This window comes from Diorhabda sublineata, chromosome X, assembly GCF_026230105.1.
Source record: "Diorhabda sublineata isolate icDioSubl1.1 chromosome X, icDioSubl1.1, whole genome shotgun sequence".
NCBI classification, from domain to species: domain Eukaryota; kingdom Metazoa; phylum Arthropoda; class Insecta; order Coleoptera; family Chrysomelidae; genus Diorhabda; species Diorhabda sublineata.
Window position 1 is genome coordinate 5,261,309 of NC_079485.1, and position 27,663 is coordinate 5,288,971.

At 30.6% G+C, this 27,663-nt stretch overlaps 1 long non-coding RNA gene across 1 annotated transcript in view; it reads left to right on the top strand.

Moving 5' to 3' along the window:
- The first annotated feature begins 3,159 nt into the window (after nucleotides 1-3,159).
- The window catches only part of LOC130451408 (uncharacterized), a 55,951-nt gene continuing 31,447 nt past the window's right edge, over nucleotides 3,160-27,663 (top strand). Inside the window, exons 1-2 of the long non-coding RNA XR_008910724.1 lie at nucleotides 3,160-3,431; nucleotides 16,565-16,669. This is a non-coding gene — a long non-coding RNA (uncharacterized LOC130451408). The remainder of the gene's footprint in view (nucleotides 3,432-16,564; nucleotides 16,670-27,663) is intronic.

Below are 27,663 nucleotides of genomic sequence, written 5' to 3' on the forward strand. Positions count from 1 at the left end.
ACGCATCTAATTTATTCTAAGTAGTCTCCATGGAAATTCTTTTGGAAAACTATTTTCACCAATCAATATAAATAATAACGTTCCTAGCAAATTTTCCTGCTGAAATAAAAAAATACACAGTTTTTTGTGCCTCTTTTATCTGGTTATATTTTTGTTTTCTCCTCAAGATTTTTATCAAATAGGTAGATATTATTATTTCAGATATTTCATCGTAAATTGCAAACAGTAAAGTAATCGGTAATAATGGACAATTAGATAAAAGTTGGAGAATTTCCAAATAAAAATGTAAAAAAAAAAATAAAAATTGAAGTGAGTGTTTAGTATTACTATATAAAAATTATTCAAAATATAGCTTTTTTATGTACTACTGATTATTGGTAAGTACTCGATGTTTATTGGAGTTGATTCGAAATATCTGGGAACGAATTACACAAATACATATCAGAACATTATTACAATTTAAACAAAAAAAAAAAAAAAGAAAATTGGCGCATCTGTATCGATCTAACAATTTTTTACAAAATTATACCTTATTCCTTTACATGATCTGTTTTATCTATACCATTCAACTTATTCTGTTCCATCAGTACGTGAAACGCACTAAATATATTTTCCGTTCTTATAACAGGAAAGTTGTTGAATCCTTTTCCTTGACCAAACAAAAAACAATAAAATTATTATTTTGCCCAACTTTTAATTAACTCAGTTTGTTTTTTTGTATTGATGGTATAGACAGCTCTGATTAATGGATGTGGTTTTGACGGATAACCATTAGATGAATGATGGATGATTAGCTGTAATATACATAAAGTGGGAGGAAAGTACAGTTACCTACATCCTTGGTAAATCTGTAAAGTTTCGAAACTAATTTGTATTCTCAACATTTACTTATAACATTAGTTTGACCCTATCTTCGCTTCACATTGCACTATGTAAACATATACCATGCTAGACATTCGTTTCCAGTGAGGATATTATTACCCATCCTTCTTGTGCATGTCGATTATCATTAGTCACTTATATTTAAAAGCTTCTTATTTACTCCAAAGTTATGATAAAGATATTTAAGAGCAACTTGTTAACTAATAGATGTTTTCGAATTACTAATACGGAAGAGCAAGATAAATATGAAAAGTGCTACATATTTAGTATGGTGTCTCACTGAATGCTTTTCTAAGCAAATTTGACATTGAGGCAAATTCTTGTTTTTAAATATTACAAAATATTTAATGATAACCAAACTTTTTCATCATCCATAATCAATATGTTGGTTTCTTTTTCTTATTGTCTGTGTTGATCCTTGCAACTACTTACTAATGAGTATCAATGAAGATTTGTCAAAATTAGAATATTGAAATCAGTTATCCAGAAATGGTGAATTGCAACTGCATTAAAAATATTCATTTATTTTTTAAATTTGACACAATTTTCAAAAATTCTATTTTGTACACCCCATCTGTTGGGTTCTAATTAATAGTGACGTCGGAAAATTTCCGATAACACAGCAAGCCAGACAAAATAATAGTCACCAATTTCCAAGTTTGTTGTATTAAAATAACAGAATTTTGATTTTTTTGATGCCTGTGATTTCATTACAGTTATTCATTCAGTGTCACCTTTTTGGCAATAAATTTATTTTTTAAGCTACAGGAAAAATAAGAAAAACTGTATTTAATGGATTTTGTTATTGCTACGTTGATTGGATTAAATTCAATTGAAATTCACCTCAATTTTTCATACACACACTGTCAATTCAGTTATTACACGTGGCACTTTTTCGTTTATGGCTAAATAGGATTGAAACGATAAAAGTTGCATAGATATAGGTTAGGTTAACAGAGTGAATGATCAAAAACTGCAATCTTACTAAACTCATTATATAGAATAAGATCAGCAGGTCTTTTCAATCAGATTTAGAATGAAATAAACTGTCAGTATAGATTCGTGTGATTTGTTTTGTTTAATCAGAAGAATTTCAATTTCAATTTTCAATCCTTGATTTCAGTTCATACTAGGTCTAGTTTAAGAGCAATAATAATTCCCTCTAACTTAGAAAGTTATTGTTAAAAAGGAACGGAAATTGACATTTTTACAATTTAATGGAAATTTAGCAAATTTCTACCACGTTGTAAGTCTTGTTCTATTTGTGTTTTATACGTCACAACATTATTTCAATTTAAAATATTCAAAAAAAAACTCTTTTTATTCTAAATGATTCTTTTGGTACAAAAAATCGTATCGAACTGATTTACTCCCAAATAATTTTGTTCCGATGATCATGTTTAGAATTTTGATGATATTTTATGACATAAATGACTGTTACGAAATTATTAAATTTATAATTGACTAAAAGTACGTTATTGGTGTCTTTTAGAGACAGCCACATAAGTTACGCACATGTATACAATTGAAAAAGAATCATAAACAATTGATAAAATCGAAAAGTTTGCAAAAATAAATTTGTATAAACATGATGTATGACATTCATTGTGCGAGTTATGTTATTTTTAGGTCCTAGATACAATTTCGCTGATTTAAGCGGAATTTGAAACATAAAACCTGATGATTTTATAAAAATTACCTAGGAAAACAGTAAATGTAAGAAATTTATTTTTTATTATGCAAATTGCAAAATACATGTATATTTACGTAATCTCTGTATTCTGTAAAGTTTTAGTTCGGACATTAAATAATCCATTTCTGTGGAATTGTTACCAATAAAGGATTATTCGTTTGTATTAATGTACTGTTTTCGGCGGGTTTTGATCTGTACAATATATTTGGATAGACAATTTTTTACTTTTACTGTTTTTGACGTAGTATACGAATAAAATCTTGTTTGTCATATTAAAACAATAGATGGAGATTCTTATCGTAAATATTTACATTAACAGTGAAAAATTACCTGGTATTGTAGAACGAACGAAATACTTATGAAGATAAAATAGATAGTGTTAGAGTCGTTTAACAGAAAATTAGAAGAAAAAAAACATTATTATCACGAACGTTCAAACCTTACAGCGTGTATTTTATAACAGTTTTATTGTAATTTTTCCTAACTCACAATTTTCTTTCCAGTCAACTGCAACTGCTAAAACGCAAGACGATGTTTTTCTCATCCCCACCAGATCTGTTAGCGTTCGGTCACAGCACGCAATCGCCTGTTACAAGCAGTGAGGAAAAGTGGAGGGACATATTTCTCGTGTTGAACCCACACCAACGGCGAAACATTGCATTGCCAACGCAGAATTTGAGTGGTGACCAACACCAGCCTGAAAACTCTGACCACGATACTTTAAAAATGGACTTCTCTAACTTTACAAAAATACCTATTATAATTGTGGTTCAAACGAAGTGAAGTGAAGTGAACTCTATTTGTGATAGGACATACATCTGCTGAACTTTGCTGTTTGTTTTTCTCAACATATTTGGTAAGTACATAAAAATTTTTATTAAAATGTTTTCTTGTTAATGTGAACAATGTTTAGAAAAAATTTGTTGGAAAATGTCAATAATTAATATGTTGGTTTAAGCTTTTCACTGTTTTTAAATTTAATTTTAAAGCGAATGTATAGGTATCCATGCAAGCCTATCCTTACTCGCATTTATTCCTTTTGGTACTTTTTGAATTTTTTATCGCTTGCTCTTGGTGAGTACTATGCAAATTTCGGATGTACGTTTTAAAAATATCATCCAATATCATCCCAGTTGGCATAACTCGTTTCCCTATAGATATTTTTAATATAATTGGGTTTTAGAGGAGTTTGAATTGTAGAAATAACAACATAAATAGGCAACCAACATTATAACACTGATATTGTTTATTGCAAAAAAATAAATTTTAATGTAATATTTCTTTCCTCTCTCCATTTCCAACAGTGACACCATTGTATAAAATATTTTTATGAGCAGGTTTTATATTAAAAAATATCAACTTAGTCTGGTCAAATTTTTGAAAATTCTCGTGTTTCAATGGAACCTAATCTATAATTTTTTTCTACAATATAATATTTGCCATTCGGAGAAAGAAACTGAATTATTAATTTTTTTTTGTTTATTGAGCTTGATATTATAAATGTAAAAATTTATAATAAAAAATATTTATTCAATAATATGTAGGATAATAATGTGTAGTGAATATCCGCCTAAATATTTATATTACATTATTTCATTATATATGTTAAATGTTCGACATAGAAGGTGAAAAATATTTTTGATTATTCATAATTACGTAGTTTAGTCAAAATTAATACATTTTCAAAGCTACCATTATTTTTCTACTTTTGATGGCTAATACAATTTAGCGGTTTTGAAAAAACTAACATTAAGACAATAATTTTTTGTTAGTTTTCCCTCAATTTTCCCCATATATCTTTTTTAAGAATTAAAGATGATTACACTCTGTACTTTCAATTGTCAGTTGTGAAATTTTCATGTTGCTCTGATATTTAATTAAAAAGTATGAGTGTTTACAGTGGAACCAGTTTTTCATTTTATAAATAATAATGAAATGTTTTTTGTTATAAAAAAACGCTAGGTGAAGTAACAAGAGATAGATGACTTCTTAGATATTAAAAAACAAACTTATAGGTTTTATATTGATGAATTTTTGACTATGAGCTGTGGTGCTAACTATAGTAACATTAGACAACACATGATGATTTTAGAGTGGAGTTTAGAGGGACAAACCGGTACACAAGACAGTAGTGATCGCTACAAACCCAACTCAATCTTTCCAACCAGGAAATTGTGAAAAGCTGTTCTATATGCAAATCACGATAGTGATATTTGATCAGTACCTTCCACATCCACCTTCAGTTAAAGTTTTGACTCCCAGCAACTTTTACGCTTTTTTATATTGAACAGTAATATAAGAGCTTGACTACACGAAAAGGCGTAAAGATATAATTGTGTCAAAATAATATTAATAGGACATTTCTTAAATAATGAATTCTCAGTTTCAAATTCTGTTTTTTATTTACCCGAAAGTTTCGATTGAGCAATAAAAGAACAATAACAAAAATTTCAATCGTCAAATTAAAGGTTAAATTGATAAGCGAGGACATCAGTTGAAACGAATCTGTCAATAAGCGTCAACAAATATCAGATGGTCGGAAATATTAAGAAGAGAAATATCGTTTTTAAGGATACCTCATCCAATTATACCTAACTTTAAATCAACTGATTTAAGGTAAATAATAGTTGGTAATAACGTGATATTTATAATTTGTGGAGAACCGACAGACAATGTACTAATTTTACTACCCAGACTATACAATCATATAATTATATAATGAGACTAATCACTAAACAGAGAAAAACAAAAGACAAACACGCCTCTTGAAACATGACTTGAGATATTGCAATAGAGAAAGATGTCGCCAGTCTTCAACTTTCTGACTACATATTTTCGAACATTCAACGTAGACACAGCTGCTAATTCTACTATAAATTACCCCCATAAATTAGAGCAGCTCCACAATTTTCATCATATTATGCACTAGACTTTTTAACGATTAAAAAAATGTATATATTATCTTGTCGTACACTAAGTTTAATTCACGGCATCAAACTATAATTAATTTAATTGAACCATTAGAGCAGTCGTTATATACCCAAATTAAAAAAATAACTGATTGACTGTTAACGGTTCTACATAAGATGATTAAGCATAGAAAACCGGGAAGGTATCCAGAGATTATATCTCTTCTAACACTTCAACCAATCCCATGTAATGGTACTTAAAAAATATACATTTACATTTACAGAAACAACAATGACAACTCCTAACGTAACCCCCTCATTTTAATCTAAAAGTAGTGCAAGCTTGCAATAGCAATCGAAAAAATTTACACAGTTCGATTAATATGGCATTAGGTTATCAATATTATACCAATTAAATAATATTTTGGAATTTGCTACTGAAATATACAAGAAAATCATTTTTATCTTGTATTTTGAAAAAATATATCAAAATCTGCACTAATGCATAACGAATTATTGTAAACGAAAACTTACCGATCAGAACGAATTATTGTAAACGAAAACTTACCGATCAGAATTCATAGAATTGAATCTGAATTGGATAATAATTAAGTAGTAGCCCATCAGATTCTTTTTCAACTTATATGGGACAATTATTCTCAAATTTTCCTTTTTTTTTATTTCATTCGAACAATAAGTGATGAAATAGCGTTCTAAACATTAAAACTAATTGCATTCAAGGTTTTAATCATGTTTTTATATCAATTAAAATCATTTTTTTGCACACAATATATACAATGTCATAATTAATTCATTCATAGTTATCAATCGATTAAATTCATATTAATTGGCATCTATTATCAACTGGAATTGTGGAATTGAATAAGAGTTTTAATTGATATGAAAGGCATAAATACACATTTTATGTCTTTATTTGTTGTCACGGAATTAATTGTCTGTAATCCAATGATAAAATTCCAAGTCTATTCTTTAACAATTCAAACTATACATTAATTCAACAGTACCAAAAAACCAATGTCAATGAGTTTTATTTATTTTATTTGGTCATTTATTTCCTTCATTCAAATGGATTTCAATATTCCTTATTTTCCATATATGATTTTTCTAACTATTTATTTCAAAATGGTAAAATCTCGAAAACCATCCACATGAGTTAAACATTCGAAAACACCAGCCACGTTGGGCTTCTGTTTACATGATTAATTATTTGGTGCTTTGAATCGGTATGATTCAACCCTCTGAAATGAAAATCTATATAAATTGTGCTATCTATATTCGAAGTAAATGTGACGGTCCATATCTAAATCTCACTCTGTATAACAACAGCAGATAAAGGTTTATACCAAAGAACCACACCCAGTTATTCAGCAATATAATTATCAATTACCTGTGAGCCTCTAGTACTTTTCTATTAGTACGTTCATCTATAACGTATAATACATGAAACAGGAATGAATCGGTTATTTCAGAACTCGTAATTCATAATAGCAAATGCATTAATGTACAGTTTGTAATTGATTTTTTTGACCTTAATGCCACCTCTAAGAAATAAAGTCAGGATTATTAAAAACTGAACATCTTTGTTTATTACACACGCGAACGTTACGTAATGCTAACTTTCAAAAGTAAACTGATCATTATACCTGTTGGAATTTTATGGACTATTAAATTAATTCCTTGTAATGAAATAAGTAGTCATTAAAATTGAAGTGATTTTATATGCGATTTATTGAGAATTGAGAACACTTACTGTACAGTCTATGAAAAAACTAGTACACACGTCCGTCTCACATAAAATAGTGGTGTTTATCGCTATTTACATGCCTACATTTTTGCTAGTATTAAATAAGGAATTATTATATAGAAACCGTATAACTATTTTTGTCATGTCACGCAATATGGTACGAGGATTGCTTAAAAAGAGGGCTCTTTCAATGGGAGATATAGACTGCTAATGGGAACAAAAATGTCATAAGCTGCATCATTCAGTTTGTGTTTGACAACCAAATTTTTGCTGCTGGGAGATCTTTTTTGTCTCCAACAATATTCTGCTAGCATTCCTGCACTCCGTTTCCATTGATATCGCTTCCTCGTTAAGGAAATGTCCTCTCGCCTTGTTCGTCACTGGCAGCACCAAAATTTCCCGGAAAATATCCTGATAGGAGTCAAGCATATATATGAACATATTACATCCCAAAGCTTTATATGACATTATAAGTTCATTTGTAGTTGTAATTTTCCGATTTATTATCGCCTAGAAAATTTTGGACGTTCTTCGTGATCATTCATTTGTTCTTATTTTTCATCAGTTGCTTTATTTGTGGACCGACAAATATTCCCTCTTTAATTTAAGAGCTTTATGTAGAACGGTGGTAAGCGAATGTTTCAGGTTTCACTAGAGGATTATTTTTAACATTTTTTGTCCTGGAATGAGTGATTTAACGCTTAGGCCACACTTTCTTTGTATAGTGATTTTTCCTTTCTCATTCGCAAATGAAACATTTTATGTAACCATGTTGTGTTTACTATATTCACTTTTTATTAAAAATAAATCTCATATTTTCGTAAGCCTCTTTAATATTAGAACCATAACCAACCGACACCGAAGGAAATTTATTTCAGTTATGCAGCAACACTGTTTCAAAACTAGTTTTTGAGAAGTCATATTCAAAATTTTATAAAATCATCATAACAGGAACGCTATAACAATAGACTGAATCACCTACTTTAAAAAGTAGAGGAATAAAAAATAATAAATTTTCGTATCAGGATAAAGTAAATTCCAGTCGCTTTATCTGGACCCCAACAGCTCAGCCTGTTTTTTAGACAGATGCAAATTACGTACTAAATCGTTTAAATTACTTAAATGTATAAGAGCGGTTCTTTCTAAGTTGACGGGTCATAACTTGGGTTATTAACTTCAAATATCTTGTCGTGCTAAGTTGCTTCGTAGTAGAATTCTGAATGCAATTCGGCACTTTGTAGGATGGGTCTGTATGCCGAATATAATTTTGGATTGTATTTGCATTTGGTTGTTATGCCTGTTGTGTGAGTCAAACAAAAATAACTTTTAGTACAAATCATTGGTATAGCAACAGGCATATGTTTGGGTTCTTGTTAAGCCCAACCTAATAGCAGTCTCACACACTTTACACAACATTTATGTGGAACCTAGTATTTATCTTGATTCCTCAAAGGAAATCCAAAATATTGTATTCAATTAATTATGTGAAATTTCGACGCAGAGATGTAAATGAAGAGAAATGAGGTTTCGGTTTCTTCGAAAAAGTATGGCCCAATAATCCTATTATCTATTATTCCCGCTCAAACATTCTCCGGGTACTCTTGCATCCAGTGTGGATTTTCTGTATACCAATACCGATAAGTTTGTCGATTGACATGACCGTTTAGAAGGAATGTAGCTTCATCCGAGAAAAGAACGTTTTTTAAAAACATCGGATCTCTGTTAATTTGGTCCATCAAAATTCATCTGTCAAAATCATCTTCCATAAGCTCTTGTACTAAACTTACTTTGTAGGGATACCACTTTTCCCTCTTTAGCTTTCTAAGAACTGTTGAATGGTCCATGTCATTATCTAATGCTACTTGCCGTGAACTGGGGATTATCTTGAAAGGCTAACAGAACATCTAGTTGTTTGTTTTCTGTATTGGTTTTCTACTATCTTTAGGAAGGTCTTTGACATGATTCGTTTCTCTGAATTTCTTCTCAATTTTACTTATTGTGGATTGTGATTGTGGAATTGGTTCTCGGTTGGGGTATTTATTATCAAATAACGTACATACTTCTTTCTGCGTACTCGCTTTATCTCCACAACCAATTATTATTAGAATTTCAATTCTTTGCGTTTCAGTCAGCTTCATGTTGATAGATACAACGACTTTTTGAATTCGTCTAATACAATAATACTATTAATCATTTTACAGAAAGTTAATTATGTCCAAGTGTTAATGTTGATGTTGATAAGGTAACTAGATTTTTAAAAACGGTAAAAAGTAGGTAAATTTATTTGTGTGTGTTAAAAATTACATCATATACATACATTTTATTAGGAAATCTGTTGAAATTTCATAAATAATATTTGTGATAATACGCAAATCAATTACTGTACATATTGATATGGCTGAATAGGTATTTAAAAGATCTTTCAAATAATGTATTACAAGACCTACATTTCCATTTAAAAATTTTAGCGATGACGTAATTACGCTCATATAGATGACGTTAAAAATAAAAAGGTATTCTTATAGGTGTTAAAAAAAAAATTGACGGGTTTCGGGATTTTTCCTCAAAGTCGCCGGCTTACGAAATAACGAATTCCTTTCATTTGCATCATACTGTATGTTAATGATGTACCCTCTACCTAACCAACATGTTAAAAAATCATCACATAGTTCATATGACAAAAGTAGTGTTATCGCTTCAAAAAACGTAAGACTCAACATGAGTCTGGATAGATTCGAACTAGTGACTTGTTTTATACTCAGTAATTCAAGTGTTTGAACTTGAGCTCATTTTAACCATAATCTGAAACTTAGGAGGTGTTCTTTTATTCTCTCTGTACAATAGGAAAAGTGTGGCACACGCAAATGGTTAATGTCACATGAGAAGTAGCGCGGTTTCGTATTATCCACACAGATATACATGAGAGCGGCAAACATGTAAGTTGCTAGGTTGTGACACTTTTAACACGATTTTCGTTTATGTAAAGACAGTCGGCATGAATACACACGTTCTATCGTGAGATTCGTTATAAATATCTTGTGAAACATTCAGTAACAAATACACGTTCACAATTTTTGGTTAAAAAGCGACTTTTTTGCGCTAAACAATATAGAAAATACTACGCAAACGTCAAAGTACGGCAACAAAAGAATCAAACATTTTTCTCTAACGAGACTAAAATCAGTGATAGAAGATAAGTATTAATACTTGGAATCAATTTAAGTCACGAGAAAGTATTAAAGGAATAATTTTTTGCTATAATCTCCGCTGGTAAAGCACAAGCTTTTGAAAATATATTTCCAAACTAAACATTATCCACATTTGTTTATGATACACATATCTTAGCTATGAGCTAAACAAATGGAAAAGAACAGAAAACTGCCACGTAACACATCAATTAAAAAATACCGGATCTGATGAAAAAAGGTCGACATGAAATATATTTTCTCATCTTTCAAACAATATTTGTAAAATTTTGAGTTAATTCACTTCAATAGTTTTTTTTAAGTGAACAACTGAGTTTTTCTAAACAATAAAAAAATAATTCTGTTAGTTTGAGTCAAATGCTTTCTTTGAACCATCATTAACTGGTATGCTGAGTTTAAATATGTCTGTACAAGCACCGATAATGCTCAAAAGCAGGATGTCAAATAGAGGCGGTTATATAAACATAAAAAAGTCCCGTATGTGGTGAGAAAAACTGAGGTAGATAGTAGACATCACCATTATTATATATTATAGAAGTCATAACGCGAATTTACATGAGACATTTAACTATGAAAAGGCTTCTTCTCCAATGGATACCCTGTTTTGTCGTAATGTAACCAACAAATAAATCAATAAACAACGGATGATTCAAAGCGCCGTTTGAAGCAAAGTCAAAATGATTATTCAGCTAGTATCAGCAGTATATATACACCAAAGTCGTCTGAGCATACTGAACTGATATTCATTGCATAATGTTCATCGACTATTTGGAAAAAGAAAAAACCATTCACAACGAATTTTATTGTAAATTATTGGACCTGTTGAAGATAGAATAACAATGGTCAATGAAATGGACTTCGGATTGCTTTATCTTTTTCCATATTTTCGAGATCTGGCCCCCTACTGGATGATTTCTGATTTGCTAAAACACAAGCTTATTTTGAGACCAATTGTTATCTAAAAATGACGAGAAATGTTGAATAAGTGTTGGACTGTATCATTATCTAAGGAATAAGACAAAATTTGGCTAGAAAATTTTTTAGACTACGAAACCAGATTTTAGATTAAACGAATTAGATTGCATAATGTTCATATGCTCTACAACGCTACAACCTATACAGACAAGATACTTAGGTTGATATTACAATAGGTGGAAATGTAGATTCCGAAGATATTTTACGTGGAATATTACCTAAATCATCTGCATGTTTTTGTCATATTAGTACGTAATTTTTCATATTGTAGTGTTTATATTTTCATACTTTTATTAGCTTTCTGTATAGATAACTAAGATTTTTCATACTTGTTTATATTTAGTAATTTCAATTTCTCACCTCCGATTTTTTATATTATACATATATCTAGCATAGTTTCAGTTAGATGTTGTAGTACTTCTACATTACTGTTTTCCAATATTAAAATACCTCGATAGAGAAAATGTTAATAGTGCGTATTATCGTCAGACTGCATTTCAATATAAGTCCATATATATTCATAATAAACAAAATTTACTTCTTTTTCCATTCCTTAATCTCGTTTAGATAACACTGAGGCTCGAGAATATTCTCATCCAACAGCATTCTTCTTTTCATCTAAAAATTTATGATATAGTTTGTCTACAGATTCTGAAAGCGAGATAGGAACATACGAACTTGATTGGTCTTTCGAATTACCTACTCAGAAACGATTAAGATTTAATGTCACGCCGGGATACTCAGGACTGGACTGTGATAAGACAAGAATGTTTATGACCATTAAAACTTGAAAGTTATTTACAATGTATAACATTAGAATTAATTTCAGAACATTAAATCTATTAAAATTTTCATAAATTTGACACATAAAGCTTATATATAATGAACATTTTTTCCATTAATTTTTAAAGTGTGCTTCTAGAAGACTTAAGAATTGACACCAAACCTTTATTAGGGTTTTTAATATCACGAACTTCTGAAAGACAACTTGAAATAAGCAGTCATCTTTCAGTCGTTTAATAATCAGAAAGAACAAAGGATGCTGTATCTTACAAAGTCTTACCGAGTGAATTAGCTTTGTATTTCTTCCATTATAATAGCCTGTAATAAACTAGATATGCTTTGGATAGATTATGAGGAAGATTACCCATTTCAACACGATATGTTACTTTTATTTTATGAATAACTGACTAAAAAAATATTAATGATATTGAAGATAATCACATTTCCATTACGTAGAAAGTAACGATTTATTAGTTACGTTAATTTCACTTGTTTATAATTTAAATTACATGACACAACTTCTTTATCAACTACTAAATAATCGTTACATATATTACATTATACCACGAGTGATTTGCATTGCTGAAATATATTTAACCTTATTGAAACACACTGTTTACTACCACTAGACCAACACTCACATTTACACTGTCTGACGCACGATTCGATAGCCAAGTTATCTCGATTGAAGGTAAACCGGTTAACTAAATCGGTCTCTGAAGATGATAAGGTGGTTATCGATCTCGCGACAGGAAGCGTAATTGTGGGTGTTGATGTAATGGTAGTCAACAATGTATTCAGTTTGCATATCGCCAACTGTTCCAGAAAGACAATCTTATCATAGTTAAACGTATCAACAAGAAAATGAATGAAATTCGTGTTAAGTTGTTGTTCCTATAAAATTCTTAATTCTTGGGGTAGGTGAAAATTGATAACATAATATAAACATGTAAAAACTCAAAATACATATTTCTTAATTACCGAGAGCATTAATTTTCTGTCAAACTCGATAAAGTACACTTATGTCTTTTAGATCTATCATATTAGGTCATAGTTTTGGTTCATTTTTATATTTTTTTTCTTAAATAACGACATTTCACTGACATGCGAAATGAGAGTATTATGTGCAACTACTCTATTCCAATAACAAACTGATAACTTTGCACCTTTTTGATTGGTCTTTTTTCAAAACTTCACTGAATCAAAGAAAAACTTTATGTATGATCACTTTGACATTCTCATCATCGTCCTACGTTCATACATGATTGCTAGTTACATTAATATCTACAGAAAGTAATAGATAAGTCTTGTATCTAATGACTTACTATGTTTTGAATTCGCTACAATACCGGAAACATTGATCGAATATCATCGAGTACCCGATTAAAAAAAAACAGTAAATTTCTCAACATTTTTAGTTTTATACTTTTTTCGCAGCGAATTTCAATATATTCGATACCTTTACATCATAATCTAAGGGAGCCGAATATGGCGGACATTGTGTACAATTCTAACTTTAATTCATGAATTTTAGCCATTGCAATAACGGATAATTGATCTATTTCAATATTAAACCTTCGTAGCTGATTTTTTTCATAATTCATATTAAGAAAATTACGCTACGTGCATCCCACAAAACTCAACCGTTTTTGCTCAAGCTTTCTTGTGTCCAAACACATAACTACAACATTTTCGACTCATTGTTTTTACTCGAGTATGAACAAATACGATTCTTATGTTGCTCGCAGCTTTCTAATAATATGCTATGTATCACACTTTTTGAGAGGCCTACCATATCTGCTAGCTCGTACACTTTCAGTCAAAGATTATCCACTACCGGTTGCAGATTTTCTTCATCATTTCAGGATTGATCACCTCATTTGGTTAACCATTACGTTGCTAGTCTTGGCAGTTCATTTAAACTCTGCTACCCAATATTTATCGAATAAGCAGAGTCATTCAGAGTGGAATCTTCTATATTGGTTGGGCTGAAATCAAACAAATACCAAACAAAGTGGCATCTTTCAATTTGAAACATATGTTTCATAGTCATAGATCATCAAATTTCCAAAAAAATAGGGTTGAAACAGTTTAAGATACCCAAGGTTCAGGAAACGTCTAAAACAAGAGTCGTTTTTTTCTCGTCTCTTAAAGGAACGGGGTGATTGGGGGATGGATAGTTGTAACTTTATTTTTGTTAACAGAAGTAATCACCCCACAATACTTGTATTCTGATACTTCAGAGTAAAACCCATAGTTTATTATTTTATTGAGTGCTTACTGTATGATTGTGTTTTATTTATTTGTGCGGGATGATGTGCACACACATGTAGAATATATGGGCAAATGATTAAATTGAGAAATATTCATTTGCATGTCAGAAAATAAATTTGATATATATTTCGTATCGACATTGGAAAATTTCTTATTGTCATGGTAACGTGAAAACATTATTTCCATTTTTATGAATCTGATAATTAGTAAACAATCTAGAAAACAATTAACACTTATCATGGTCAGTACCGAGAAATATCCCTGTTATGCTGACAGCTAGAAAAAAAAAGCATTTGTTAGTGACTTCTTGTGACCCCTACGTTGATGACAATATTCTCATAACATAACAAATTGTTAATAACATCCTGAAAATGGCAGCGTTATTTATGACTTCAGACCAACCTTTGTCCAGTGCAATGTTTAAACATTGTTAACGTCTAAAATGAAGGATATATGACGGAAAAGTAATTAAAATACTGCATATATCCTACACACGTTTTATTTTTCTTGTATGCTTATTAGCAGACATACTTTATTATCATTTAATTTAATTTCTGTCGCAGGTTCAGTTACCATTGCTTCGTTGCTTTTGATAAATTGATTAATTATAATGAAACAGTAGGTAGTAATTTGATGAATTTTTTATACACGAATATAATACGGTATATTACTAAAAAAATAAGGAAGCTTTTTTCGATAAAATCACTTTCATTTTTTTAATTACAACAATTAACAGCAGTTTATTATCGACCGACGTATAGAACTTTTAACATTTTGTTGTTAGAAAATAGGCAATAAATAACTAGCAGATATTATTGAATTAACAAACCTTTTTGTTTAACAGTTAAACTAAGATGAATGGAAGAGATGTCAAATTGTCAAAAAAATACATTGTGGCTATTAATATATTGTACTGAAATGATAGATTTCAACGTTGATCATCTGACACAAACTCCGATGTATATGCTAGATATACTCATATGTTGGTTAATAATGTTAAATATACATTGTGTTAGCTAACGGATATTTCACAAAATATATTATAACTAACTGTCATGTAAAAAACTGAAAATGAAATTGGATGTTTTTTGTGTTATGCACCACTATTTTATTTTAGTTTTTAGACTGCTTAAAGTAAATATACATTCGGTCCGGAAACAATGATTTTTTTTTCTTTACAACATATTGCAGAACAGACTAAAAACACAGTTCAAAGCGATCTGCGTTCATGTTCAAGTGACAGTTTTTTATACACAAATATTATTATATATGTATATGTATAAATCAACTCTCACTTTGATTGATATGAGTTAATTTGAAACACTATCCTTCCCAACCAATAGCTTGTAACTTTGGTTCAATTAAATAGTGAATTTCTGGATTTTGTTTGCGAAAGGTAGCTCCGGCACCACATGTTTATTTCCAATCTTCGATCAATGCTGATTTCATGTTATGCTTAGTCGCCACTCTGTGCTTCTGCCTATGAAAATGTCTTTCTCAAAGAATCAAACACGTTACACAATATTTATTTATATTGAAGACTATTCTCACTGCTCAAAGTGCTAATTGTACTTATTCCTTCAATATTCGAACAAAACTTAAAACAGTTGGAGTCAGACAAATACCAATAAATCAATCACCTATCATTCGTAATTTAACACACACTATTAGATGCGATACATGGTACACTTAAATTCGAATGTTTATGTATACCGATAATGTAACTGATTTATTTCGTTTTTAGTTTGTTATACTATATAAAAAATTACCACTGAGTACTCCAAAAATAGATTTAAACACGTTAAACATTGTGGGGGACTATTCGGCAGTCAATATGGAAGTCCAATTTATACTAAATATAGATATAATTTAGTCGAAATATCATCTAAGATAGAAATTCATTTTTGAGAACTTTTTATTTCTAGATAATTATATCACCCACTAAGAAAGACATGAAAAACAGTTTGTGGTAAACATTACTAATTTTAACTATTTATTCCTAACGAAATGAATAATGCTATTTAAAATCTATAGGTTATCTTAGATTTTATAGATTAGAGAATTTTTTTCATTCTAGCGAACTAAATTGAAGAAATTTAGATCCATTGACCGTTCAAGAAATTGAATAAAGAAACTGCAGCGGCATATTGGGTCTCGTTTGCTTTAGATGTAAAGGGTCGATGTGAGTATCAAATCTTCTAGCACTGCTATCTTATTTATAGTTCTTTATTATATAGGTGGCAGGTTGGGATATTTTTCTCCACAATAGAAGCGCAACTTCCATTCTTGTTCATATAAGATTAATAAACCATATTCAACAATTCCTTTGAAAGAACTGACTTCACTAATAATCCATATTATTAACCAAAGTGATAGATACCCCCTTTTCGTTCAATATCTAGATTTACTCATGTCATAACCCCGTGTAACATTATTGAGGTGAGTGTAATATACCAATTGGAAATACTAATCAGCTGGTCTGAACATTTTTTTGATATTTAATTTATTCCAAATTACAGACTAATATTATATGGATGCTCGCTTATAAAAGAATTAGTGCAATGATTCGAGCTGGATACGAGCGTTGTATGATAATATTCATTAACCTAAAGACTTTGTGAAACGTGTTTTTTTATAGAGCATGTTTTATACGATCATCGTGAAAAACCGAAGAACCTTGCGCCAATTAATTGCATCAAATCTAATAAAATTCACTATTCGATTTGATTTAATTCAATTTAATTAATCACCGTTACTTTGCAGTTTTTCTATTATTATTCTATTGTATCAGTTATTCATCAAGCTCTATTTACTTTTTGTGATATAAATAACTTTTGTCCGAATTAATAGAACGAAAAGTTCAATTTTCTATTGTATATACCCCCGAAAATATTTGAGCAATAATCACTAACATTCTTTTCAAATGATGAAATACCTGAAATGGGTCACAAGTGTACTCCTGCTTTTATTGTTACCACTATACCTAACTGTATCTATTGTACTCATTTTATTTCTCTATTATGAAAATCAAGAGTTTGGCTAACAAGACCGCAATTTTGTCTGAAAATTGAATGAGAATGGTTAAAGTGACTAATCTTATTGAAATATACAAAGGCTTTTGTGCAATTTTTTGGTAAGTTATTTGAGTACCTGCGGATGCGATTTCCTCCTTTCAACAGCGCTGGTTTTTGAATGTTAGAAAATGATTATACTGAAATTTATTTTCTGTATTATGGGACCAAAAAATGATAATCCAGTGACAAACTATAAACTAATTTTGGTAGTCGAATATTTCATCTACGCGCATTATTCAGTCTAATTAATACGAAACAAATTTCGCGGAAAGAAAATCGATTTTGGCCGAACATTCATCACTGCCGGACGCACGACCATGCTTTATTTTTATAATTGATGAATGAACATGTGAATCAATGAGAGAATAATGTTTCATGCCAATTCAGCACTATCTATACGATCGCTTATAATCGACTGGAGTTCTATAATTAAAAACCTCCAATACCAAAATTTTCTATAATTGAGTCTCTTACCTCCTAAACCAAAGTTTTGATGACTAAATATTTGAATAATTGGTATTTACGTCTAAATACCTGCAACTAAGCATAGGATATTATTAACGCTTGTTAGTGTATGAAAATACATGCAACATATACACTATCGAATATTCGCACTCTTTTTAACACATTTTGATTAGATGGATTTGAATTTCAACACATTTATCAAGAACCGAAGGGAATAACAATAATTCCATAATTCCCTACAATTTCCTTCCAGGGATCATCAGGCTAGGATGTAACGGAATCCTTGGACATGTTAAAGACCAATGAAAATACATTGATTCAATAATTTGGTCCCATAATCTTCATCAGGTTAACGATTTCCTTCCGGGGACGCGGCCTGAGAGTCAGAGACCAGTAAATCGATGGAGTGAGTAAGGAAAAAAGAAAAAAAACAGCATGATGGCAACTTCTAAGCCAAAATATTCCGGAGTTAAAATAGACTCCCATTCGGATCTCCGCGTGGAAGCTGGTCTGGAGGATCTATCAGGCAAAAATACCTTTAAGGTAGATTTATGGACTATATGAGGTCTTAACACCTAACCTAACCATTTCAACATCGGAAGTCGAAGAAGCCTCATATTCTGGCCGTAGCAGAAATAAAAGTGAACTCAAAAACATCCAAGGTTTACCTTGTACATCCGGGATACGACTTACACACCCCATTCAGGTATAATTTTCGACACGCCGTCTTTGTTAGGCACGACATATATTTCCAGCTGGAATAGAATCTTGAGCCTTCAAAATTTGATGTTATGTGGTTTAAAAAAATAACTCAAAGAGCAACAAAACTCTTTTGCTTGCTATACAGACCTCTTAGCGATTCCCGCTACGGGCAGTTATTCTCAAACCTTGCCGATAAAATCGATTACCTGCAAACAAACCATCCAAACACAGATATTGTTATCGTTGGTGATTTCAATGCTCATCACGTCAGCTGGTTGAATTTTTCCAAAAGAACTGACGATGAGGGTCGAAAAGCTGAAGATTTAGCCAACAGACTAACCCAACTTATCATAAACTAATTACAGCAACGTGTAAACTCGAAATCCAAACTCAGGATCCACCTAGACCACGCAAAGTTTGGCATTACGGATCGACAAGCATCTAAAAGATTTCCTTTTTATGCTTCTTTGAAATGATTTTTGCTTCAATTCCTATGGCCCTTTAGTATGTGCAAACGTGATTTCGGAATTAATTTTCCTAGGTATGGAAGCCTATATTCCTTATTCCTTTAAGATCTTTACAGACAACAATCCATGGTTTGATAAAAACTATACTAAAGCAGTCAAAACAAAATTGCTGCTTATCGCAAATGACGCACAAATCATAGTACCGAAAATCATATAAACTTTTTTTGAGTTGAATGCAGTAAAGACCCAGAATGCTATTTTTACAAAGAAGGCTGGCACTGCAGCTCAGGATTTGCTCCTATCTGTACATAAAATACCACCATCACCGTAAATTCGCTTGTTGGTGTTAAGGATGGGAGCAATGAGTCCTAGCATAGACAGATGGCCGAATTAGCTAAAGTAATTTGACACAAACATAGAGCCCTCTTCGAGACCAAAAAGCTATATACACCGCAACAGCTTCTAATCCTCTACAATACCCAGATTCGTTATTATTTCGAGTATTGCTTGGCGCGCAAGTATACCCTGAGGATGTTCGACTCAATACAGTAGAAAGCAATTCCCCTTATAGGTAACCCAGAGGTAAACAGAAACTTGTGCAGCTAGAGCATAGAAGAGAGGTCGCTGATCTGACTCCATTTCACGGACACTACCACGGCAGATGCTCTTCCAAGCTGTCGAACATAATTCCACCTAGAGCAGCATTTTCAAGACTTTCTTGACAGACAGACGTGACTCACGAACACCGAGTTCGCCTGCAGAGGCTCAAAACCAGAACCAAAACAATTTATCGAGACTTCTTTCTTTGGAAAAGTGTAAGCCCGTGAAATCAGCTTCAACCTACAGTCAAAAATTTCTTGAGTGTAAAAGGGTTTATTTTGCGAAATGATTCACAAGACGACCTGATATTCTAGTCATATATAGTTCAACAAACAAATTACAGTTAGAAACAGGATACCATATTTACTAAAACTAAGAAGTCAACAAGAAATCTCAATATTAGGATAAAATGACGGACTAGAAAATTAATATCACTGTTCGAAATGAGTAGGAGCTCTATAAATATCGTTATAATTTCTTACTAGTTTCATTCCGAAATGCATTATTAGTTTTAGAAGAAAAAATATTAAGAATTATTTTACTCTGATTAACTATAAAAATATTTTTTGAAATTTTAATTTTAAAAGATAATTCTTTTTTCTACCTTTTATGTTAAATTCATGATGATACTAAATACATTTGGTCATTGCGACATTAGATATAATTTATGGGAGATGTACTATACCAAAAATAAAGCTTTCCCAATATATTAAATCTTACTTGCACTTTTCTTCTTTTTTAACAACAAATATAAATCTTTCTTTAAGGGATAGATCGAAATGTTAGAAAAGTACTGGAATTATTATACCCATGTTTTCTCCATGAGACCAGAACCTAGTCAGTCAATTCATTAGTTTGAGAGAAATGCTTAGAAAAATTGAAAAAAAATTGAACAAAAAAGTTTATCAAAGTAAGATAGTGATTAGAAATATAATAGTAGAATATTGCTTTTCACTTTTCAGTTTTGTTGGGTAAATATCAAAGGAATATTTTATATACTTTTTAACATTTTCGAACATATTATGAAAACGCTTTAGCTCTCCAACGAAAATTTGCAACACCTGGAGTTAATATCAGGCGGCGGTGGTTCATGAATTGCAAATCGAACCCTTTATTCAAATCGCCCTGGCAATGGAGTAAACAAAAATGTATAGTTAATATCACCTTCGGCATCTTCGGCAAGCTTTTATACCTTTACCCTTCTATATTTATGTAATGGGATACTAAAAGAACATTTTCTCACGTAGAATGATTACACGCGGCCAACTTCGAAGACAAATTAAATATTTATGAATATGATAAAGATGTTAATATATACCTGAATAAAAAAAGGTTTTTATAAAGGCTGCATATAACAAACGGTAGCTATTCGTCCAGTGTTTTGTCCACTTTATCTTTGTCTGGGTTAGTTGACGTTTATAAAGGGTGTCTCCAAATAAATCCAGGGACTACATTAAATAAAATGGTAAATTGTAAATTTATTTGAGCAGCTTTCTCAATAAGATATATTCTAAAAACAAATAAAGCAGAATGAAGTTTTTCCACTACGAATTATGAAAATATTGAATTCACTAGAATAGTATTTGAAAAATTAAGAACAAAATAACTTTTTGCTCACAGGTATGTTTGGAAACGTCTACAGCATATTTTTAGATATTTCCCTGTTTAACCTGATTGCCAGTTTTGCCTTATTTTTTATTTGATTTGTTTTCTCTTTAGATAAAATTAATTTTCGTAATGAAATTATCTTTTTATTTACTAGGCAAAACTGAAAGCTTTTACTTCATCTGTCTTTTTTACACCGCCAAGTTCAAAAATTTCAAAAAGACTAGAATAAAAAAAAATCTACCGCGGTTTATCACGGTCTTGTAATAGTTTTATATTTATAAATTCTTTCTCTTATCATCTGATGATTTTTTATATTACTTAGATAACTTTTGATTGAATTTTTGAATTTTATCGAGTAATACACTTCTACAAGCAGTCCCAACATTGAAATAAACTTAAAATGTAAATGAGAAACTGTATCTAGTTAAGAGTGTCTATCAGTGATATATCAACTAATTATAAATCATAATAGCTTGCTAACAAAAAAATAGAATCGACCTTCTCCCCGTTACAGTATTTAATGCGTAAAACTCTCCCTTTTTAAAGCAAGAATAATTAGCATACGAGTCACAATTCCCAGCAAGAGGTTCCGTAATTTTTTTCACTCGTCGTTCATTGTCTACGCGTTTCAACCGATGGTATCCATCGTTAGGAAATAAAATCTTTTTTTGGTCCCTGCTTTTCATGATGTGCAATATGCAAAGTAGGGTACATAGCGGTTCAAAAAGGTAAAAACCTAGAACAGAACAGCCCTTATCTATATGCATCGGAACGCAAATGTTTAGTTGAATCAGGGTAGGACAGTAAAATAGTCAATTGAGAACAGTTGTTCGTCATAGAAGTTTTGTTATATTCACTGAACTAATTTGAAAGTAACATACGAGGATATATTGATATCTAGTTAGTCCAGACCAGTTCCATTCATAAACAAAATATTGCGTTACCATAGCAACGAACAATAACTTATTAGAAGTGTCAGTGCAAAGTTTGACGTCAAAAAAGAAAAAAAGTAAACAGAGTTACGCAATAAATTGAAAGAAAAAAGATGTCCACAGGAATTGTGAAAATCGAAAAATTGGACTGCTAGCTTCAAAAAATGTAAATTGTTCATTGAATATGATGATCGATCGGGAAGGCCAGTTTCTGTGCCAATCCCCGAAAATATCGATACAGTTCATGACATGATTGTAACAGACCGTCGAGTTGGGCTAAAACGGATATCTGAAGCACTGAATATTTCATAAAAATGCGTTTATCATACAGTTCACGTCAATTTGGACATGAGAAAAATTGAATTGTTCAATTGAATCAGTTCAATTCAATGTATAATAATATCCGATTCATTTACACGTGAAAATATTTATGTTAACTTGCGAGGAAATTATCGAAATGTTATGGAATATTAATAACTATCTTCTAGCATTTTTCTTGTTTGTGGCCTCGCCGCCGCATTGGTCAAATTCGACTTTTATGACGATTCAACTTGTACAGTTGTTATTTTCTTGTCGATTCTATGTTAATCTTACTTTGAATGCTTAACTTCAATATATCCTGTACACGTTCACATAAGATATGGGTAGCAATTAAACTCCATTTAGTAAAGTATAGATCCTATCTATCACTACCAGGAACTAAGGCTTTGGAAAGTATTCAATACAAAGTTATTGTTAAAATATACCATTCTTACAACATGATAATTGGCAAATAAAACTTTGTAGTAATTTGAAGTGGATAAATCGATGGTTAATTTACTATAATTAACAATAATCCATTTCAAATTGTGTCTAAACATGATAATAATTTTGTAAATTATTATTAACTATTCGTTCTTTACATTCTTATAATTTTGTTGAAACCGGTCCTGGTAGTGTGAAATTGCATTTTTCAACCCTTCCACATCTGCATACTGTTTCATGGCAGATAGGAATAACTAATGTTTTATCGCTACGCATATAAATCTTCGAGTCATTCTTTGAAGTAAGAATGTGACATAGATATTTTACTTTCTGGTTTATTTTCATTTTTTTTTCTCGTTGCTCTTGTTAGTGTTTACAGTATTTTAAAGTACGTCAAGCAAGTGGATGTCATATGAAAGAAACGCTTTATGTGTGTTCATTAATTAAATTATTCTGCATTCATCGAATGCAGAATCTTGGAATTATTCTAATCCATAAAAATTAGGAATCCTCATAAATATTTGATTATTGTAACAAATTAATAAATAATTTATTAATATCTGTAGTCTGTACTACATGTTTAATGTTTACTTAATTTTTGTGGTTTCAAATTGATTCAAAGTTTTCATGTTTCAGGCGAGTAGTTTTTTCTTGTATTTTCAAGAATTTTTTTAACGGTTATTGGTTACACTTTATTCAGTTAAGCTTAGTTTAGAGTTCAGTTTTTTGAACTCATCGCGGATGTGGCTGGAGCAGTCTACATAGAGAACTTTTCCAACTCGTTTCTAGATATTGAACTACCGCAAAAGTGGAAGAAAAAAAATTGGAAGTGAATGTTACCACCCCCACATTTTTAGCCTATGTCTATTCGTGGAGAACCTCTAAATACTTGTTGAATCATGCTTTTCTGAATGCTTCTTGCGTTTCAGTTTCAATTGAAATAATACGTCAAAAGCAACATGCGATTAAAGACCAGTATTGAGAGGAGCTCCATTAACACAGGCCAAATTTGCATATAATATTGAACATATGGATTTGGCATAGCCCTTCTACCGCCAGATCTTAATCCTATCGACTAACCACTCACACAGACACTCCAGGAACTTTAGAGGCAAATTGTTCATTACTACTCGTACTTTAACGATCTATTTATTATTTAGTTGTAATTGTTGTTACATTGAAGCAAATGCTCTCGTTTTTTAAAAAAATTAATAATCACATTGTTGTTTCAAACTGCATTCAGTTTATAACACTTGGTGACTGAAAGTCTAATTTTTTTAAATAAATATGTGTTGAAGTATACCGTCTTTCGAAAACAACTACATATTTTCAAGTAGCATGCAGCATTAATTGTCCTTTTTTGTATCGATAATTTTGTAATAGATGGTTCGATCATCGAAAAATATTATCTTTATTCTTGCAGATAGTTCAATAAAATGAGGAATCAAATTATTACCCCAAAGTTAAGCTTTCATTTTTAATATAATTTGATTTTTCTACATGTTTAAATGTTATATATGTAAAAAATGTTGTATTCAATTCGAGGGGATGAAAACAATTCAAAACCACATTAAAAATGATGATAAATTGAAAATACATAAAAATATGAAGAAAAAAATTCCAACACGAATGCAGGGATTGAAATTTTCAATAAAATCGTCTTGAATAATTTTGAAGTATTTTTAATAATAACTGAGATATTTGCAATAAACTACTTAGTAGAATTTTCAGCTAACGTATTAAGATAATTATAGAAAATCAAAAAATGTGATTTCTATTACACTTTCTGTTTTGCCTAGTAGTCAAATAGAACCTCGAAGGCTTCGTGTCAATTGTGCATGTTATCCAAAGTATTATTTTCGACAATTGCAATTACTTGCGAACGTGATACACGAATATCCAAACTGACTTACGAGAAGATGATATTTTGTGCCAACTGGTGTTGGATTTAATAATGGACAAAAGGATCTTAATTACAAAACATAAGAAGATACTTTGAAGGGGTTTCACTGTCAATCTTCCACACAATATTAACACCTTTCTAAGTTATTAGAAAGTTGATAATAGATAAAACATATGTTTATAAACCCTTATATAGGTCGAACAGGTAGAGGCCTCAAAATAAATTATAAGTTCACTAAGTTATTGGTAGAAGGATATATGTTAAATTGTAGAAATTACCTCCTTTTATATCAATTTTTAGAAGCATTCAAGATAAGAGAACAGGTATAATTGAAATAAACATGAAAAAAACAACAAAAGTATTGAGATATTCGAAAATTGAAACAATAAATTCTATTTTATTCTGTATCCTGTACGCTAAATACAAAAATAGAAATTTTATCACTGATAAAATGTAAAAAAAAAATCCGCGATAGCGTATATATATTATATATAAATTTCTTAGACCTTTTGATATATTAATGCATTTAATAATCAAATTGACGTTGATAGATATATTACTGAATTCTATGAGTTTAAAAATGTTTACAAGCTTTAATATCAAAAATCGCCGGCAATCTTAATTAATTATTTCCCAGACGATGAATACATAAGTATTCGAAAGCTCGGAAAATATGTTGAAGTTAATCCACTTTGGTGTTTCCATTTTTTTCTAAAATATTATTATTTGCGAAGGTAACTTTATAATCACGATACTATCCTTAGCGAAATACGTTGTTTAGCGAAATACGTTGTTCATTTATTTAGTATCGGAGAAAATATCTCTTAGAATCAAAATGAATTCTTTGTATGCTCTCCAGTAAATAATATCCTGTAGCTGTCTATTTTTGGAAATAAGTTGATGATAAATATGTAGTGAATTATTTTTTATCAGTTAATGTCGTGATAGTGATTCAATAACTAATTAATTTTATTTTTTGTTATTTTCCTCCAACCAATTTTGCAATTTCTTATCTTGAAACAAATGAACATACACTAACACTCATTTTTATGCGCAGGGAAAAAGTATTTTATAAAAGAAATATTTCTATAATTTCAATTTCTTATTTTAGCAATTCTTCAAATATAATAACAATAGTGACTTTAAATTTGAGACTTTGTGCCAACTGTGTTTTTACCGACAGCTTCCCAATGCTTTTGTACCCAAGCGCCTAATTTTTCGATGTTGCTTTTCCAGCAGTTGGTCAATTTTTGTGATCCTAATCCAACTCAGTCTCTTCTATTGCTTAATTGGTATCACAGGACTTTTCGGAAACTATAACCCGGATTCAAGTAGATCACCTATCAGCAGATTAGAGATTCTAACCCAAAAGACGATATAGATCACAGAGTCCGACGTCGCGCTCAATTTTCAAATTTGATCTACAAGAACTTTCGATTTTTATTACTTTTTCGAGCGTTAATTCTTCCATGATATTTCTTTAGTTGTATAACAAATTCTTGATGTTTAATATTTGTTATCGGGTAGTTATCAACGATTTACTCCCTTACACGGATTTTGCACTAAAGTTCAATAATAAGAAGCTATTTTTATGAAGAAATGCCGAAAATTAAGAAAAACCGTGAACCTCACTAACCTATCAATGATACTGCTCATGAGACTTAATAGTAGACTGCTATTGAAGGGAAATATCTGTATACACAATTTAAGAGATAAAATATATGAAAACATTCTTCTACGCCTAAAAAGACGCTTTATTTTGAGCATTAATTTTCTTAAACCAATTATTACACAGCCCCGTATTATGCAAATTATAGTTATGCATTGTTTATTTTTCCTTCGGCGTTATCAATGCTGTGTTGTCAGTTACATGACTTCTAAAGTTTTAAACAAGCATCGACAAGTTACTGACTGATATTTTTTATTATGTATGTATGATATTCTCAAGGTTATATCCAGTAGAAATTAGCTGGTTTGAATATACATTAAAATTTCGAGAATTATCGTACATGCAATTCAAACGGAATTTTTCTTCTACTCAACTGCAATTCTAGAATCAAAATATTGATTAATCATGTATGTTTTGTTACCATTAATCTGTATCTTTAAGGACTTATGCATACTATCAAACATCGTGGCTTAATTATTTATTTCACAATCCATAAATCAAAATTTTGAACTTTATATTTGAAATTATGAATACTTCTGTAAAATTTATTTATGTTTATGGACAAACTATGTCCATAGAAGTTTTTTGGAACAGTTTCAGAATATTCGTGCTCATACAGGCAAAGATAAAGTTACAGTGGAAAGAAGAATAACTTATCTAGCGTTATAATACTTTTTTTTCAATTTAGTAGAAGTGGCATAATTTTATATTTGATTATGCTCGAAAATAATTCCCAAAATCGGTTTTCTTTTTCATTTCTACAAAAGTTTTAAGTTGAGATTATCTTAACTGACTATATCGGTTGAAACGTTCCCTGCTCATCACATAGGACAGCGTTGCAAAAGTAGTTCTCAAAATTTTATTATGATGTCACATTTCTTTCAGAATTTACTGTGATATAAAAAATGACCGATATGGATCAAACATGTAATGGAAAGCAAGTATCTCCCGACCCAAAATCCAGTGCTCTATCCATTGATTCCAGTTGGATCGATTTCATGAGAAAATGAAA